Source organism: Mauremys reevesii, linkage group 2 (genome assembly GCF_016161935.1).
Source record: "Mauremys reevesii isolate NIE-2019 linkage group 2, ASM1616193v1, whole genome shotgun sequence".
NCBI lineage: Eukaryota > Metazoa > Chordata > Testudines > Geoemydidae > Mauremys > Mauremys reevesii.
In genome coordinates, this window is record NC_052624.1 from 252,602,532 (window position 1) to 252,618,758 (window position 16,227).

Sequence of the window (16,227 nt, forward strand, 5' to 3'; positions counted from 1 at the left end):
AAAGAAGCAGACCACAAAAGTTTACTTTCAGCTGCACTTTGGCCTCACAGTTTTTCAAGTGGAAGGCAGAGATGAGTGTTTTCAAAGCACTGGGTTTCAGTTCATGGACTCTTCTGTGGCCTCCAGAGAGAATGCTTAGGGTTAGCACAATGTCAATTGCTAGCACAATGTCATCTGCACAGACGAATTTACAGGATGATGTGACCGTAATATTACTGGTATAGTGCAGCCACTAAAACGTATCCCTCTGAGAGGCCATGTTCAATCTTCATAATTTGCACATAGGTGTATGGTGAATTTTCTGTTACTCAGCATCTTGCATCTGATGGTTGACTGGCATGGGAAAGCTAATGCTAACTTCAACTGAAGACCTTTAGACCATCCATATCATATGCAGAAGAAAGATCAATGAATGCCGCTGCTGTTTTTAATTCTTGCTGGTAGCCAGTTCCTATGTATTTGGCTAAGGCCAACACCTGGTCACAGCAGTTGTGACCAGTTCTAAATCTGGCCTGCTCTTTAGGAACTGGTTGCTCCAGGATTGGCTGTAACCTTAGAAATAGGAGCCGTTCCAATAATTTATAGCAACTGCTAAGGAGGGAGATGGGCCTGGTAGCTTTTTGGGTCAGTGGGTTTTTTACCAGGCTTCGAAATGGCTATGATCTTGGCTATCTTCCACTCTTTTGGTATTATGCCTGAAGAGTTGATGTCGCTGAAGAAGTCTGGCAGCCACCTTCTTGCCTTCAGACCAAAGTTCTTCAGGAATTTGGGATATATTCAATCCATTCCTGCTGCTTTCCTGGACTTAGTGTTGGAGAGAACCTTGTCCACTTCATAAGAACATAAGAATGGCCCCTCTGGGTCAGACCAAAGGTCCATCTAGCCCAGTATCCTGTCTTCCGACAGTGGCCAGTGCCAGATGCCCCAGAGGGAATGAACAGAACAGGTAATCATCAAGTGATCTATCCCCTGTCACTCACTTCCAGCTTCTGGCAGACAGAGGTTAGGGACACCATTATTGTCCATCCTGGCTAATAGCCATTGATGGACCTGTCCTCCATGAATTTATCAAGTTATTTTCTGAACCCTGTTATGATCCTGGTGTTTACAACATCCTCTGGCAAGGAGTTCCACAGGTTGACTGTGCGTTGTGTGAAGAAATACTTCCTTTTATTTGTTTTAAACCTGCTGCCTATTAATTTCATTTGGTGACTCCTAGTTCTTGTGTTATGAGAAGTAGTAAAAAACATTTCCTTATCTACTCTCTCTACACGTGGGGTTAGCAATCTATGGCATGCGTACAAAAGGTGGCATATGAGATGATTTTGAGTGGACTCACACTGCCTGGCTCCTGGCCAGTGGGGCTCCCAGGGGCTCAGCTGCCAGCCTGGGGTCCTACGGCTGGCCCCCTGCCACCTGGGGTCCCATCCACCAGCCCTGCTCAGCCCACTGCCAGCCTTGGGTTCCGGCCACTAGTCCCGGGGGCTCTGCTGCCATCCTGGGGTCCCGGCCTCAGCCTGGGGCTCTACAGCTGCCCCCAGTTGTGGCCCATTGGCCCCAGCCTGGGGCAGTAAGGGATGTAGACAGGAGTAAGAGGGGGCGCAGCTTAGCACCCCCACCTTAAAAATTGTTCCAGCGCCACTGTACTGGGATATTTTTAAGTCCTGATTTGCTGCTTACATCACTATCACATCACGTGGAACAGTGCATTACGTTTGACGTTGTGCGTGACATCTGTCAGGATTTTTTTTCCCACTGTAAGTTGAGGGGCACATTTGACAAAATGTCAGCTCCTAAGAAAACAAAGTTAGATGTCCGTTCATTTCAGCCTTCTTGAACAGACACATTTGGATTTATTCAAAAGAACGACCGTGCTGTTTGTGCTTTCTGTTGTGAAAGTCAAGTATCAGAGGGGTAGCCGTGTTAGTCTGGATCTGTAAAAGCAGCAAAGAGTCCTGTGGCACCTTGTAGACTAACAGACGTATTGGAGCATGAGCTTTCGTGGGTGAATACCTACTTCGTTGGATGCAAGTGGGTATTCACCCATGAAAGCTCATGCTCTGATGAAAGCTCATGCTCCAATACATCTGTTAGTCTATAAGATGCCACAGGACTCTTTGCTGTTGTGAAAGTGTTGTTTGTCGCACATCAGTGTTCGATGTTTTTAAACAAAGCACGAGAAAACCTTTCTTGACAAAGCAGACAAGACTGAATCGATCAAGAAGGCAGTAGCAGAATATGAGAAGCAAAGCAGTGTTTTTAAATGCTTAAGTGTAAGTAAAAATCAAGCCACAGAAGTAAGTTACAGGATTGAAAAAAATGGAAAGCCGTTTACAGATGTGGCATATATAAACGAAGTTTTTCTCAGTGGCTCAGAGGTTTTGTTCAATGATTTGCCAAATAAATATGCGTATCTAGAATAAAAGAACTGCCTGTCTCTGCCAGAACAGTTGAGAGACGTGTAAGCAAAATGGCAGAAAACATTAATGAAAAGCAGGATGACTGCACTAAAAGACACAGCAGTGCTTAGCATTGCAGTTGAGGAGAGAGTAGATATAAATGACATTCCACGTTTGGTAGTTGTTGCAAGATATTGTGCTTCTGATGAAATCCAAAAGGAACTTCATTACCTAAAACCCTTGCATGGCACAACAAAGGGGGAAGATATAGCAGAAACTTTTGTAAACCATTTTGAAGAACAAGGAGTTGACATCAGAAAAATATTTTGTGTGACAACAGATGGTGCTCCTGCTATGGTCAAAAAACAGAAGGGATTTGTAAAGTTAGTTGAAGATCAAATTGGCTGCCTGACAGTCAAATTTCACTGTATCATCCATCAAGAAAACCTGTGTGCTAAAATTTCTAATTCAGAGCTTAATAATGTGATGAATACAGTGGTGCAAATTGTGAATGTCCTTATTGCTCGATCTGCTTTGACTCACAGGCAGTTTCAAGCACTGCTAGAAGAGATGGACAGTGCTTATGATGACATTCCACTTCACAGCAACATTTGGTGGCTAAGTTGTGGCAAGGTTTTGGTGCGCTTTGTAAACTGTTTTGATGCAATCAAGGCCTTTTTATCAGAAAAAGGACAAAACTACCCTGAACTGGATGATGACAAATGGCTGTGGAAGCTCATGTTTATAGATGACATCACTGCTCACCTAAACGAACTCAGCCTCCATCTCCAGGGTGGAGGGCAAATGGTTCTGGATGTTTATGAAACCTGGAAGGCATTTGTTATAAAACTAGCAGTTTTTCCTCTGGATATTGGAACTTCGACTTTCCACTACTTCCAACACAAAAAAGAGCTATTGACACATTGCACTGTCAGTGTCGATGAGATTGGAATGTACATGCAAGAACTGGAATCAGAATTTTCGGACAGATTTCAAGATTTCCTGCGATTTGGCCCAATGCTTTCTTTTCTAATTAAACCTGAAAAGTTCAACAAAAGCAACTTGGATTTGACTGTATTTCAGTGGATGAGTGTTGAAGATTTCAAAATGCAGCTCATTCAGTTGAAAAGCTCAGAACTGTGAGTGTCAACATTTGGAGATCTGCGGAGTGCACTTAAAGGTACTAAGAGAGAACATGGGGCCTCTATTCTGACCTGCTGGACGTCTCTGCCAGTGAAATTTCTCTGTTTGAAGAAAATTGCGTTTGCAGTGCTTTCAGCATTTGGATCCACATACCTGTGTGAACAAGTATTTTCACACATGAAATCTGTCCTCTGTCCCTCTCAGAGACATTTAACAACTGATCACTCAGAAGCCCGTGTGCAGCTTAAAGTATCCAAATATGTGCCAGACATTGGAAAACTCAGCAAGGAAAAGGAAGGGCAAGGATTACACTAAACTGATAAGATCTGCATTTGAATTTAATTTTAAATGAAGCTTCTTAAACATTTTAAAAACCTTATATACTTTACATACAACAATAGTTTAATTATATGTTATAGAGAGAGACCTTCTAAAAACGTTAAAATGTATTACTGGCATGCAAAACCTTAAATTAGAGTGAATAACTTGGCACACCACTTCTGAGAGGTTGCCAACCCCTGCTGTACACCAATCATGATTCATCTACTGTGCAGGGGGCAGAACAGGATGAAGACAACTGGCACTGATTTGGTGTGTGGTAAAGTCAGTTGTGGACTTGCTGCCTGATGTTTTTATCCATTGGCACATGGGAATTGGTAATTAACTGTGCAGAGATGGCACCTGCACGTACTGATGTGGTTTGTAGGCTGCTGGAGCTGCACTGCCTAAAAGACTGAGGAACTTCCAGGCTTTGCGTCTTGAAGTCAAGCACCATCATGGCTTTGCACAAACTTTTTCTTCTAGCTGAGTTCAAAAACTCAGGAAATGCCATTGTGGTTTTGGGGCTTTTGTTGGCTTGATATTGTCAGAAGAGTACCTCACTCTTTTGTCGAGTAAGGAGTGAATGCTTTTCTAAATCCCCTTGCACTGTTTGATTTCACAGCTGATACTAGTAGGCCTACAAAGTGGTGGTAATTGAGCTGTATATGGTGAAATCTGGTTTATTGAACCCTCACTATTATCACCACATAGAAGGACCAATCAACAGATTGTAGATTTCAGCATGGTTTCAGGAAGGATTGAATGCGTGGAGCTTGTAGGCCTATACAAATCACAATAGGTAGTATTGACCATTGGTAAAGACATTGAGAACTGACCTTTTGGATGGCATGGGTGGCTGCTGATGTCACATGACACAAAACAAGGGTCAGAAGTATAGCATTACCTCCATTGGGCCGACTTGAATGTGCCACAGTCTTTGGTATCGTAGCGGAGGTGCCAGTCTTCAGTGAAAGCTCAGGATGTCAGCTGTTCTCCAACACAGTTGTTCTTGTTATAGCCCCATAGGCTGTTGTGGCTATTGAAATCACTGACATGGATGGTAGGATGGCTTGGCATTGGTAACTCTAGACATGGCCATTCCATTGACAGTGGCTTGTACACATTTATAACTGTCAGATAGCTGATCTTGATGGCAACTGAGCAGGGGTTTGTGATAGGCATGACCTGGATGGAAACTTTAAGGTCATGTTTTATGTACATCATGAGTCCATATTTGGGGTGATGCCTTGCAGACATAAGGACATAGCTGTTGATCTTTGATTGGTGGCCTTCACTCTCCAGGTGTGTTGTCAGGGATGGCCCACAACATTTTGGCACCTGAGGCAGGGAGCTCAAATGATGCCCCCATGTCTTCTCACTTGGGCCAAAACTTTGAAAGGTCTCAATTCTGCCTTCTTCCTTTCTACTCCTCTCATGGTACTGCTCTGCTACCTACCAATAAATAGCTTCAGTGTGAAGTTCCTCAGCCAACTTCTGGTAAATCAGAGCCTGAATATATTTGTGTACATTAATTAATTTGCCTACATATGTGACCTGGGATCGCCAGAGGATTGACAGCATTGTAATAATCGGCACTGACTTCACTCCAAGAGCCTCAGTGCCATTTCAGCATAGTTTTGTGGCCCAAAATCCACTTTTAGCATACTTTTTATTATTACAGCTAAGTAGCCTAGTTATTGCAACAGTGTTATAAAAAGAATCATACCAAATAAAAGGTACAAAGTGATGCTGGTTAAATAGATCCAAAATAGTTTTTGTTAACTTTGGTTTAGTTTTATTTAGGTACTTATTTTCTGCTACAAATGTACAAGGCAAGTGACAAATTGAACATGTGTTGGGCCTTTTTAAAAATAAACTTTTGTCTCTTAGTTAAACATAAGCAGGTGATCTGGTCTTATTGTTCTTGGAATATAGGGCACTTGTGATCACAATCAAACTTGTAACTAGTATACAATCAAATACATGATCTGTGATTTTGGTTACGCCCCTCTACTGATAATCTCAAGTATTTTGAAATTATTATAAGACCTATATTTTTCATATAATGTAATGTAATACATCCTATATTTTTAATATTATCTAGAAGTATAGCAAATGGTAGTTTTTGGCAAGATATAGCAATCTTACTTTTCATATAATTTATTGTAAAGGTTTAAAATAAAAATGACTTGGAATTTCAATCCATTTGATTAAATTTAAAATGTATTTTTACTTTACAAGAAATCTGCAGGCAAAGATTATTTATAAATAAGCAATACTTTATACACAGGGAGGGCTCTAGGCATTTTGCCACCCCAAGCACGGCAGGCAGGCTGCCTTCGGCGGCTTGCCTGCGGGAGGTCCCCGGTCCCGCGAATTTGGCGGCATGCCTGCGGAAGGTCCGCCAAAGCCACGGGACCAGCAGACCCTCCGCAGGCATGCTGCCGAAGGCAGCCTGCCTGCTGCCCTTGTGGTGAATGGCAGAGCGCCCCCCGCGGCTTGTTGCCCCAAGCATGCGCTTGGGGTGCTGGTGCCTGGAGCCGCCCCTGTTTATACATTGCAATTACAAATGGATTTAAAATAGTGGATAAATTTTGTTCTATTGTTAAGAAGAATTACTATTACATACTGTCAAGTAGTAAATTGGTGTGTAAGAAAGTACACAGATCATACTTAGTCTAGCTGTGTCTGAGACTGCTACAGATGTGTCGCTCTTATCCTCTATGTAAATGTTCATTGCCCTTCTCCAGACATTGGTTGATTAGACTGACATTTCTGTCTTTGAGGAGTCTTCTTATCTTTCCAACTATGTTAAGATAGTAGCTGTGAAAGTAGGGGATATAATTATTTATTCAAAAAGCTTGCTTCAAATGTAGAGTTACTAGCCACCAGTGCTCTTCGGAGGTGATGGTAGTAGTCAGAAGCTTATCATATTATGTCCATTAAGAGATGATGGAGTAAAGGAAAGCCCATGCTAAAACATTTGGAACTTCTCTGTTTCTTGTACAGATTAGGATTATGTAGAGTCAAACTAAAGTGGAGATTTGAGATAAATCTATATCTTAACTTCAATTTGGGTCAGTACTTGGCTAAAAACAGAGCTACGTAAAAAAAGAAGAAAATGTGTTTTAAAAAATAAACTAAATTCAGAGTTGCTACTGAAATGTCATCTTTGATATATCTTGTGACATATTAGTAAAGAACATTTAATTTTTTTCAGAGTAGCAGCCGTGTTGATCTAAAATGGGCCAACTTGATTATCACTACAAAAGTTTTTTTTCTCCTGCTGATGATACCTCATCTTAATTAATTAGCCTCTTACAGTTGGTATGGCTACTTCCACCTTTTCATGTTCTCTGTATGTATATATATTTCTTACTATATGTTCCATTCTATGCATCTGATGAAGTGGCCTGTAGCCCATGAAAGCTTATGCTCAAATACATTTGTTAGTCTCTAAGGTGTCACAAGTACTCCTGTTTAATTTTTTTGAACATCAGCAATACCTACTATAGGCACTAGATGGTGTTTCAGCCTTTACTGTGAATTAAGGTACATTTGTGTATTTCAAAAGATACTGGCAACTTTTAGGATGCAAGTTTTTTAGTAACTTCAGAAAATGAAAATTATTAGAGGTGTTAGAGAGCAGAATTTTGCATTTTTCTCCATTTAAGATGGACACTATACTAGTTTTTAAAATAATTCACACCTAGAATCTTCCATGTTGGTATAGGCACACATTATTTTCTTGTATATATTTTTTTCCAGGTTGCTGTTAAACAATGGATAGAGGAGTTAAAATGCAAATGCAGTTTGCAAATTGTCTTTAGATTATGATTTTGTCAGAGCATGAATCAGTCCTTCTCAGTTTTAAAACAAAATATAACCTTAGCATATTGTGTGTGCTACTGGAAATAAATATCTTTTATAACAGGAATGCTACTAGAGACTGAGGAATAAGATGTAAAAATCAACTCTGACCTCTAATAAATCAGAGCCTGGATATATTTGTGTACATTAATTCATTTGCCTACATATGTGACAGTGGCATTTTGTTAGTTCTTTAATGTTACTTTAAAAGAAAACCGTAACTGCTTATCTCAACAATCTGAACATCTAAATGTAAGAAGTAGTTTACCTCATGAATAAATTATGCAGTGTATTTGAAAATAAGTGTTCGTTATAGCTGGTATTTCTGATATTAGCAAACAGGTAAAATGATGAAAAATATATGAGAAGCAAAGGGCTATATATTTTTGGCATCCTATATTTAAAAGTTGACTCTAGCATACAACACTTTAATATAGCTTTTTGTTTTTAATTTCCTTTATTTTCATGTTTTGTAGGGTTGTTTTTTTAACATGTATAGTATAATTTCATTCAGATCTGATCCATTTTGCTGTGAAAGTCTATAAGAAACATAATGAAATATCTTTGGAGCCAATCTGATTTTGCTGGGAGTCAGTTGGTGTCATAAATAAACAGATCAGGGTTAAGGTCTCTTTTACCTGGAAAGGGTTAACAAGCTCAGTAACCTGAGAAACACCTAACCAGAGGACCAATCAAGGGACAGGATAATTTCAAATCTCTGTGGAGGGAAGCCTTTGTCTGTGTTCTTTGTTGGATTGTTCGTTCTCTTTTTGGATCTAAGAGAGGCCAGACATGTCTCCAAGTTCTCCTGGAGTAGTTCCTACTATCCAATAGTAAGTATTAATTAGAAAGGCGGATTAGTCTTATAATTTGATTTCTACATTTGCAATTGTGGGTTTGCTGAAGGAAATTCTTTATTTCTGTTTGCTGTTACTTTGCTTTTACTGAGAAAGAAAGGGGGAGGGAGAATTCTCTCCAGGTTTATAGGTTAGACTCTGTGTATTGTTCCATCCTGGTAATACAGAGACAGTTACTTTCTTTTTGTTCTTTTAATAAAATCTTTTCTGTTAAGGACTTGGTTGATCTTTCCTTGGGTAAATTCTCAGGGAAAGGGGAGGAGGGAGGCATCCCTCTGTAGTTAAATCCCGGTATCTCTCCTAGGAAAAGGGAGGGGGGAGGAAGCAGGGGGGAATGGTTTATTTCTCCTAGGTGTAAGAACTCCATGGATTTGGGGCTCTTGGGATCCCCAAAGATTTTGGGGAAGGACTGTGTCCCAATACACGTACATTATTGGGTGGTGGCAGCTTTTACCAGATCTAAACTAGGATTTTAGTTTAGAGGAGTCCATGCAGGTCCCCATTTTGGAACCCAACAGCTCTAAGTGGGGGTGAGACCTATGACATGGTGGTAGCGGTGGGATGTATTAAGAACCAGGAATACAGGCTAGAAGGGAGAGATACCCCGAAGGCAAATAGACAAGGTTTTTCTAACAAAGGTATTGTTAGAGGGAGTTTTTTTCAGCTGGGCTAAGCTGAAAAGAGCTATTCTCTTCTTCTAGAGCAGGGAAGGAACCTGAGAGAAGAGGGTGGGTTAGAAGTATTCAGTTTCTAACTGGTATTGTTAGAAAGAGATTTTCAGCTGGGTTTAGCTGGAGGAAATAAGGTTTTCTAACAGGCTTTGTTAGGAAAAGACTTTTTTTCTTCTTCTTCTTTTCTTTTTTTCCCTTTTTTCTTTCTGGCTGCTTGAAAAAAAATGCAGCTAGGGAAGAGGTGTAAGGTTTTTCTAACAAGGCTTTTGTTAGAAGGGACACCTACTGAGAGGGTACTTAGCAATTTGCAAAAAACAGTTGCAAGACCGGTTTGTTTAGTGCTGTGAGGAGGAGGGGGACATTTTTTTTTCTCTTTCTCAGTCTAAAGCACAGTTGGTAGCTGTGAACCAGCTACATCAGCATAACACCAAATGCAAATACAGAGTTTTTGTTTCTTTCTATTCAGTCGGGAGTAGACAGGGTAGGAATTGGGAAGCAAGCAACCCAATTCCCTGACTGCAGAGGGGTGTGGCCAGCACCAGAAAGCACAAAGACATGAGTACCAGTCAAACAGCTGACCATAAGAAAAACATGGAAAAGCAAGAGGCTAACCACAGGAGGGCGTTGGAGTTCCAGAGGGAGGCCCACCAGCAGGCCCTGGAATTAGCAAGAGCTAACCCACATGTTCCAGCCAACCCTAACAATCCTTCTCCAGGCACTGTTCCCCATCCCAAGAAATTTCCCACCTACATGGCAGGTGAGGACACTGAGGCCTTCTTAAAATTTTTAAAAGAACCTGCCATGGGTACAGCATCCCTGAAGACCAGTACAAGGACTGGTCAGGAAAGTGGACTTTTGCTGTCTATGACGATTATTCCATCCCCATGCTATTGGGGGAAAACTTGGCCAACCATGTGCAGCTGGCCAAGAGGGGGGGAGTGGTCACCCGCAGCCAGGCCAAACAAGCAGGCACTCCCATCCCTGTTCCTGAGCCGTCCACCAGGACCCCGTCTGTGTTACCACAGACCCAGACAGAGGTGGTGGAACCGGATCCCATACCAACAACTACAGCAGCCATAGTACATCCAGTCCCAGGACCGGAACTGGAAGAGCAACCAGCGGCAGAACCAGCGCCAGCACTGACGCCAGCGCTTACAACTCCACCACCAGAGGGCGCCAGTGGGCCTGAACTGGCAGAAGCAGCAGACAACCCTACCCAAGAGGCTCAGCCAGAGCCTAAAATATCACCTTGTGCACCAGCGGAGAGCCGTCCACAGTCAACGAAAACAACCTCATCACCTACATCGCTTCCAGAGGGACCAAGTCCAAGTCCACAGTCTACAGAGGAACTGGTATCTCCTACCTCAAGGGAACAGTTCCAGACTGAGCAGGAAGCCGATGACAGCCTTAAGAAAGCTTGGGCGGCGGCACGGAGCAACCCACCGCCTCTCAGCTCTTCTAATCAATCCCAGTTTGTTGTAGAACAAGGACTTTTATATAAAAAGATTCTTTCTGGTGGACACCAGAAAGGCCAGCATCCTCAAAAACAGTTGGTAGTTCCAACTAAGTACCGGGACAAGCTCTTAATCTTGGGCCATGACATCCCAGTGGTCATTCTGGGGTGAACAGAACCAAGGACAGGTTGGGGAAGTCCTTCCACTGGGAGGGGATGGGCAAGGACGTTGCCAAGTATGTCCGGTCAAATGGTTAGAAAGTGTTCTTAAATGTCAAATATCTTGTTGTTTACATACTTAGTAGTATATGTAATAGTGCATGTGTTTTGTTAATCTGTTTACTTTAAAGTTCTAGAAGAAAATCACCACCAGTGTGGTTCCCCCACTGTCTGCGATTTGGGGGGCGTGTCATAAATAAACAGATCAGGGTTAAGGTCTCTTTTACCTGGAAAGGGTTAACAAGCTCAGTAACCTGAGAAACACCTAACCAGAGGACCAATCAAGGGACAGGATAATTTCAAATCTCTGTGGAGGGAAGCCTTTGTCTGTGTTCTTTGTTGGATTGTTCGTTCTCTTTTTGGATCTAAGAGAGGCCAGACATGTCTCCAAGTTCTCCTGGAGTAGTTCCTACTATCCAATAGTAAGTATTAATTAGAAAGGCGGATTAGTCTTATAATTTGATTTCTACATTTGCAATTGTGGGTTTGCTGAAGGAAATTCTTTATTTCTGTTTGCTGTTACTTTGCTTTTACTGAGAAAGAAAGGGGGAGGAGGAATTCTCTCCAGGTTTATAGGTTAGACTCTGTGTATTGTTCCATCCTGGTAATACAGAGACAGTTAATTTCTTTTTGTTCTTTTAATAAAATCTTTTCTGTTAAGAACTTGGTTGATCTTTCCTTGGGTAAATTCTCAGGGAAAGGGGAGGAGGGAGGCATCCCTCTGTAGTTAAATCCCGGTATCTCTCCTAGGAAAAGGGAGGGGGGAGGAAGCAGGGGGGAATGGTTTATTTCTCCTAGGTGTAAGAACTCCATGGATTTGGGGCTCTTGGGATCCCCAAGGATTTTGGGGAAGGACTGTGTCCCAATACACGTACATTATTGGGTGATGGCAGCTTTTACCAGATCTAAACTAGGATTTTAGTTTAGAGGAGTCCATGCAGGTCCCCATTTTGGAACCCAACAGCTCTAAGTGGGGGTGAGACCTATGACAGTTGGATATGCTATGATTACTTCTCTGGAGTGTGATCAGAAACAAAGGAGCTGATCCAATCTCAGTGGCAGTCTATGAGAAACAGATTCCAAACTTTAGAGTGGAAATGAAAAGACAAACCAGAATACCACAGATTCCTATCACTTTAAGATTGGGTAGTGCCTTTAAACAAAGGGACAGATGTTGATCCAACTTTTTTCATAAAAATATCTGTTTCCTCAGCTGTCTAGTGGCACTGGCAACTATGCTGCCATGTGCTGAGCTAGGTTTTCAGCTACACAGCCCAGCAGAGGCTAGTATTACTGCAGAAGTAGCTCATTAAATCACACACATGGCTATAAGGGAAGGAAATTGGTATATTTCTCTCTGACAGCCCACTGTAGCTAACCCAGCAGCAAGTTCATGACTCCTGGAGAGGGAAACCTCCAACCATCTTCTGTTGGAAGGACTGATCACTGTACCACATTGCTTTGTGGCAAGGGTGAAAATGCTAGGCATCCTGAAGTGCCCCTCTTCAAGGGAAAAATGTAGCTGGGGACTAAGGATTTCTATACTGAGTGGTTCAGCTTGTGCTGTTTGGTTTCAGTGAGTCATTTTAAATCTCTAACAATACCAGGAAAATACTGTAAGAAGACTTTTAAAGATCTGATACTGCAGTGGGTTACTCGTTCAAAATTGCCACCGATTTCTGTGCCTGAGTAATGACTGCAGGATTGGGTCTTTAATTACAGTGTCTTGTATGTGAAAAGTTTAGCGCTTTATTCAGTGGAAACTCTGTCTGTGGAGAAGGCAGCTAGAGACATTAAATCTATTGCTGGGTGGAAAATGGTTTCCCATCCCAGGAAAATTTTTCATGGAAAAAAAACAGAACAAGAAAGATACTATAATAACCAAATAGTTAGTGTACTCAGCTGGGTTGTGTAAGACCTAGCTTCAAGTCTCTTCTCTTCCTTATTCTGTAACTATTTAGCTATTCTAGGGCAGCGACTCTCAATCTTTCCACACAATTGTACTCTTTTCAGGCATCTCATTTGTCTAAAACAATGGTTCCCGAACTTTAACAACCTGTGAACCCCTTTCACTAAAATGTCAAGTCTTGCGAACTCCCTCCTAAAAATGAATATTTCCAGAGATTTTCTCCTTTACCTGAGTATAAATGAAAAAAGCAGTGATCGTCAAAATATAAAAAAAAATTATGACACGCTTAGTATACACTATTTATTATTACAGTATTTTTATTACATTATGAAAATAGCAACATTCTTCCCAGATCTCACTTTCATAACTTGTATCAAGGCGCCTATGTTTCATCAAGGAGTATCAGATGTGAAACAGCATGAAGGTATTTAGGAAGCCAACTCAAAGAATTCCTCCTATACAAGCATTCAGGTCTTGAGCAGTCCAGGCAAATAACACACGTTACAACAAAACTTAAACTTGTTCTTCATAATAATTTTATAAACAGTACTAGCTGCCTATCTAATTTTAAAAACAGCAAAAAATATCCACCTCCCTTTCCATTTCTTATAAGGAGTCTTGAAGTTTAAATCTCCTCAGTCTAATAGATATGCTTGCTTTGATCTGTTTAGTTCTTGGAAGTCCAGGGGCTCCGGGCTGCTGGCCTTGTGCTGCCTGGGGTCCCTAAGGACAGCTCTGGCCGCCATTAGGGAATTTTTTCCCAAGAACCCCCTATAACATTTTGTGAACCCCCAGGGGTTCACAAACCCCAGTTTGGGAACCACTGGTCTAAAACCTACTTGCTTACAAAATCAGACATACAAATAAAAGTGTCACAGCATGCTATTACTGAAAGATTGCTTACTTTCTCATTTTACCATATAATTATAAAACCAATTGGAATATAAATATTGCACTTACAATTCAGTGTACAGTATATAGAATAGTATAAACAACTAATTGTATGAAATTTTAGTTTGTACTGACTTTGTTAGTGCTTTTTACTGTAGCCTGTTGTAAAACTAGGCAAATATCTAGATAAGTTGATGTACTTCCTCGAAGACCTCTGAGTACCCCCAGGGGTACAGATACCCCTGGCTGAGAATCACTGTTCTAGGGGGTCTCTTGCTATCTCGCTTATTTTGACTAGAAATTCTATCTTGGACTTGAGAAACCTTCTGGACAAAAGTTTCATCAACATTTTCCCACAAAAAAAATTTTGGTTTTTGATTAATTGGTTTTTTTTCTGATTTTCTTTTTTAAATCATTGAAAAATTCCTGACCAACTCTAATTACAAGTTTCAGTGGTCACCCATTACAAAACCTAATCCTGTTTCAGAAGGCAAAATGGTCTCCCTGCTTTGGTTCTAAAATTTCATCTTGGAGCTTTGGTTTATCTTCTGACTTATCTGTGGGATGCATAGCAGACCTGTCTTCGGGATATTTATATATAGAAGATAGCAAGTCTGACACGTCAAGTGGTTCATTGATGTTCATTGTGGGGAGAACATGCTACCTCATACAGATACCTGAGGGGGTCCCTCTCTTTTTGACACTTGGATAAGCTTTATATAGTTTGTCAATAAAATCTCACTGAATTGAACTGAAATGAGTTCTGAAAGCTTGAATTATTAATGATGGGGATAGTGTCACAGTCAAAATGAAAAGGACACCCCCTGAGAACATCAAAGAAACAAGCATCATTCTGGCAGTTTTCAAACGAGGAAGCCACTTAGTCCAGGTTTAGCAGGACCTCTGTCTTTTAAGTTGCCTTCCAAATGAAGCTTCCATAGAAATATTTTTGGTCAGGATTGATTAGGCATCCTGGCCCAAGTTTTCAACTGGGTAACTCATTGGAGATTAAAAGAACTGTACAGTTTGTAGCTTCTTCATACTGGATATTTTCAGGTGGTTCGAGCTGTTGTGTTAAGAGACAGGTACTACATTTTCAGTGTGATGTCTTTCTCTATTCTGGAACTCTCTTCTTGACTAAGACATTGAATGTTATACCTCCATAGCCTGATCATCTAGTTAGTTACATTTACTAAAAAACTGGTCTGGAGCATTATGCAATTTCTGGTTGAATGTTTTATTGTGCAAAATAAAAAATGAATGGCTGATCAAGCTGTGGTTAGTGGGGATGATTAGCCATACCTACGGCTGAGTGTGGTTCTCCTAAAAATATGTACATAAGATATATAAAAATGTGAACACACAGACCACAAAATAGTAGAAAGAAGTATACAAAAGGAGACAAGCTGAGATATGTGAAAAGAGGAAGAAATTAAAAGACTAGATTAGTGAATGAGTACTATATACATTAAATGTTTTAAAACAAACTGAAACAGATGTATTGTTTTATTACTCTTTGGACATGTTCTGGCATATAGACTTATATATTTGCTTTGTATTACATAATCAAGTTCCAAATTACCTAGTGCTGGAAATGACCTGAACTAGTGTAATCAATTACAATCTCAAGACCCTGTAGGCAAGCACATTTTATTATAATATAAATAACTAAGTACAAAATATGTAATAGTTACATAATTGGGAAGTTTCAATAAATGTTTGAATAATCAGTTATTAACACAAAACAAGAGTTAAATAATTTCTCCATTTCATTATTAAAAATCATTCTCATAAATATTGAATTTTTACCTTTGTGTTTATTAAATCAATGTAATTTAATTTACAGCAGTTTAATTTAATTTACAACAGTTTAAAAAAATCAAGTCACATGCCCCCATTTAGCCCTACAATTAAATATAGAGGTCTAGATACTAAGCTGGTGAAATCGGCATATCAAAGTTGAAGTCAGTAGAATTATGTTATCTACACCAGCTGAAGATCTGATCCAAAGTTTCTAATCCTGATTTTTCATTAATTTAATCCATTTTCTTATATTTTTACCCCCTCTTATTGCTTCTGTCATGGTACCCTTCTCTCTTAATAATAATCTTTTCCCCTCTATCTGATCATTAGAAGCTCAGATTTACATAGAATCTACTGTAGAATAAAAATCTATGGTCTTGAATTTCATGTTGGGACCTTTTAAAAATATTAGCTTTAACTGCGTTTTGGATTTGAATTTGACAAAAGCTATATTTATAACCTGAACCACAGTAATTGCCTTATTAAAAAAAATTAAATCAAAATTAAATCATCTACCCTATTATATCCTGACGTACTTTGATACCATTAGGTTATTAAATTCAAAGAAATAAAATTTAACACTTTAAAAAATACAAACATAGCTTTCAACTTGATGATAAGATCTATGAAAATGGAACGTCTTAGCACTCTGAAATGTGTATTTGATTAATTGGGCTCGGTGACTGATTAA

At 40.1% G+C, this 16,227-nt stretch overlaps 1 protein-coding gene across 6 annotated transcripts in view; it reads left to right on the forward strand.

The window, feature by feature from the left end:
• RIMS2 (regulating synaptic membrane exocytosis 2) overlaps positions 1–16,227 on the forward strand; it is a 787,778-nt gene that overhangs the window by 212,735 nt on the left and 558,816 nt on the right. The gene's annotated exons all lie outside the window — the stretch shown is intronic.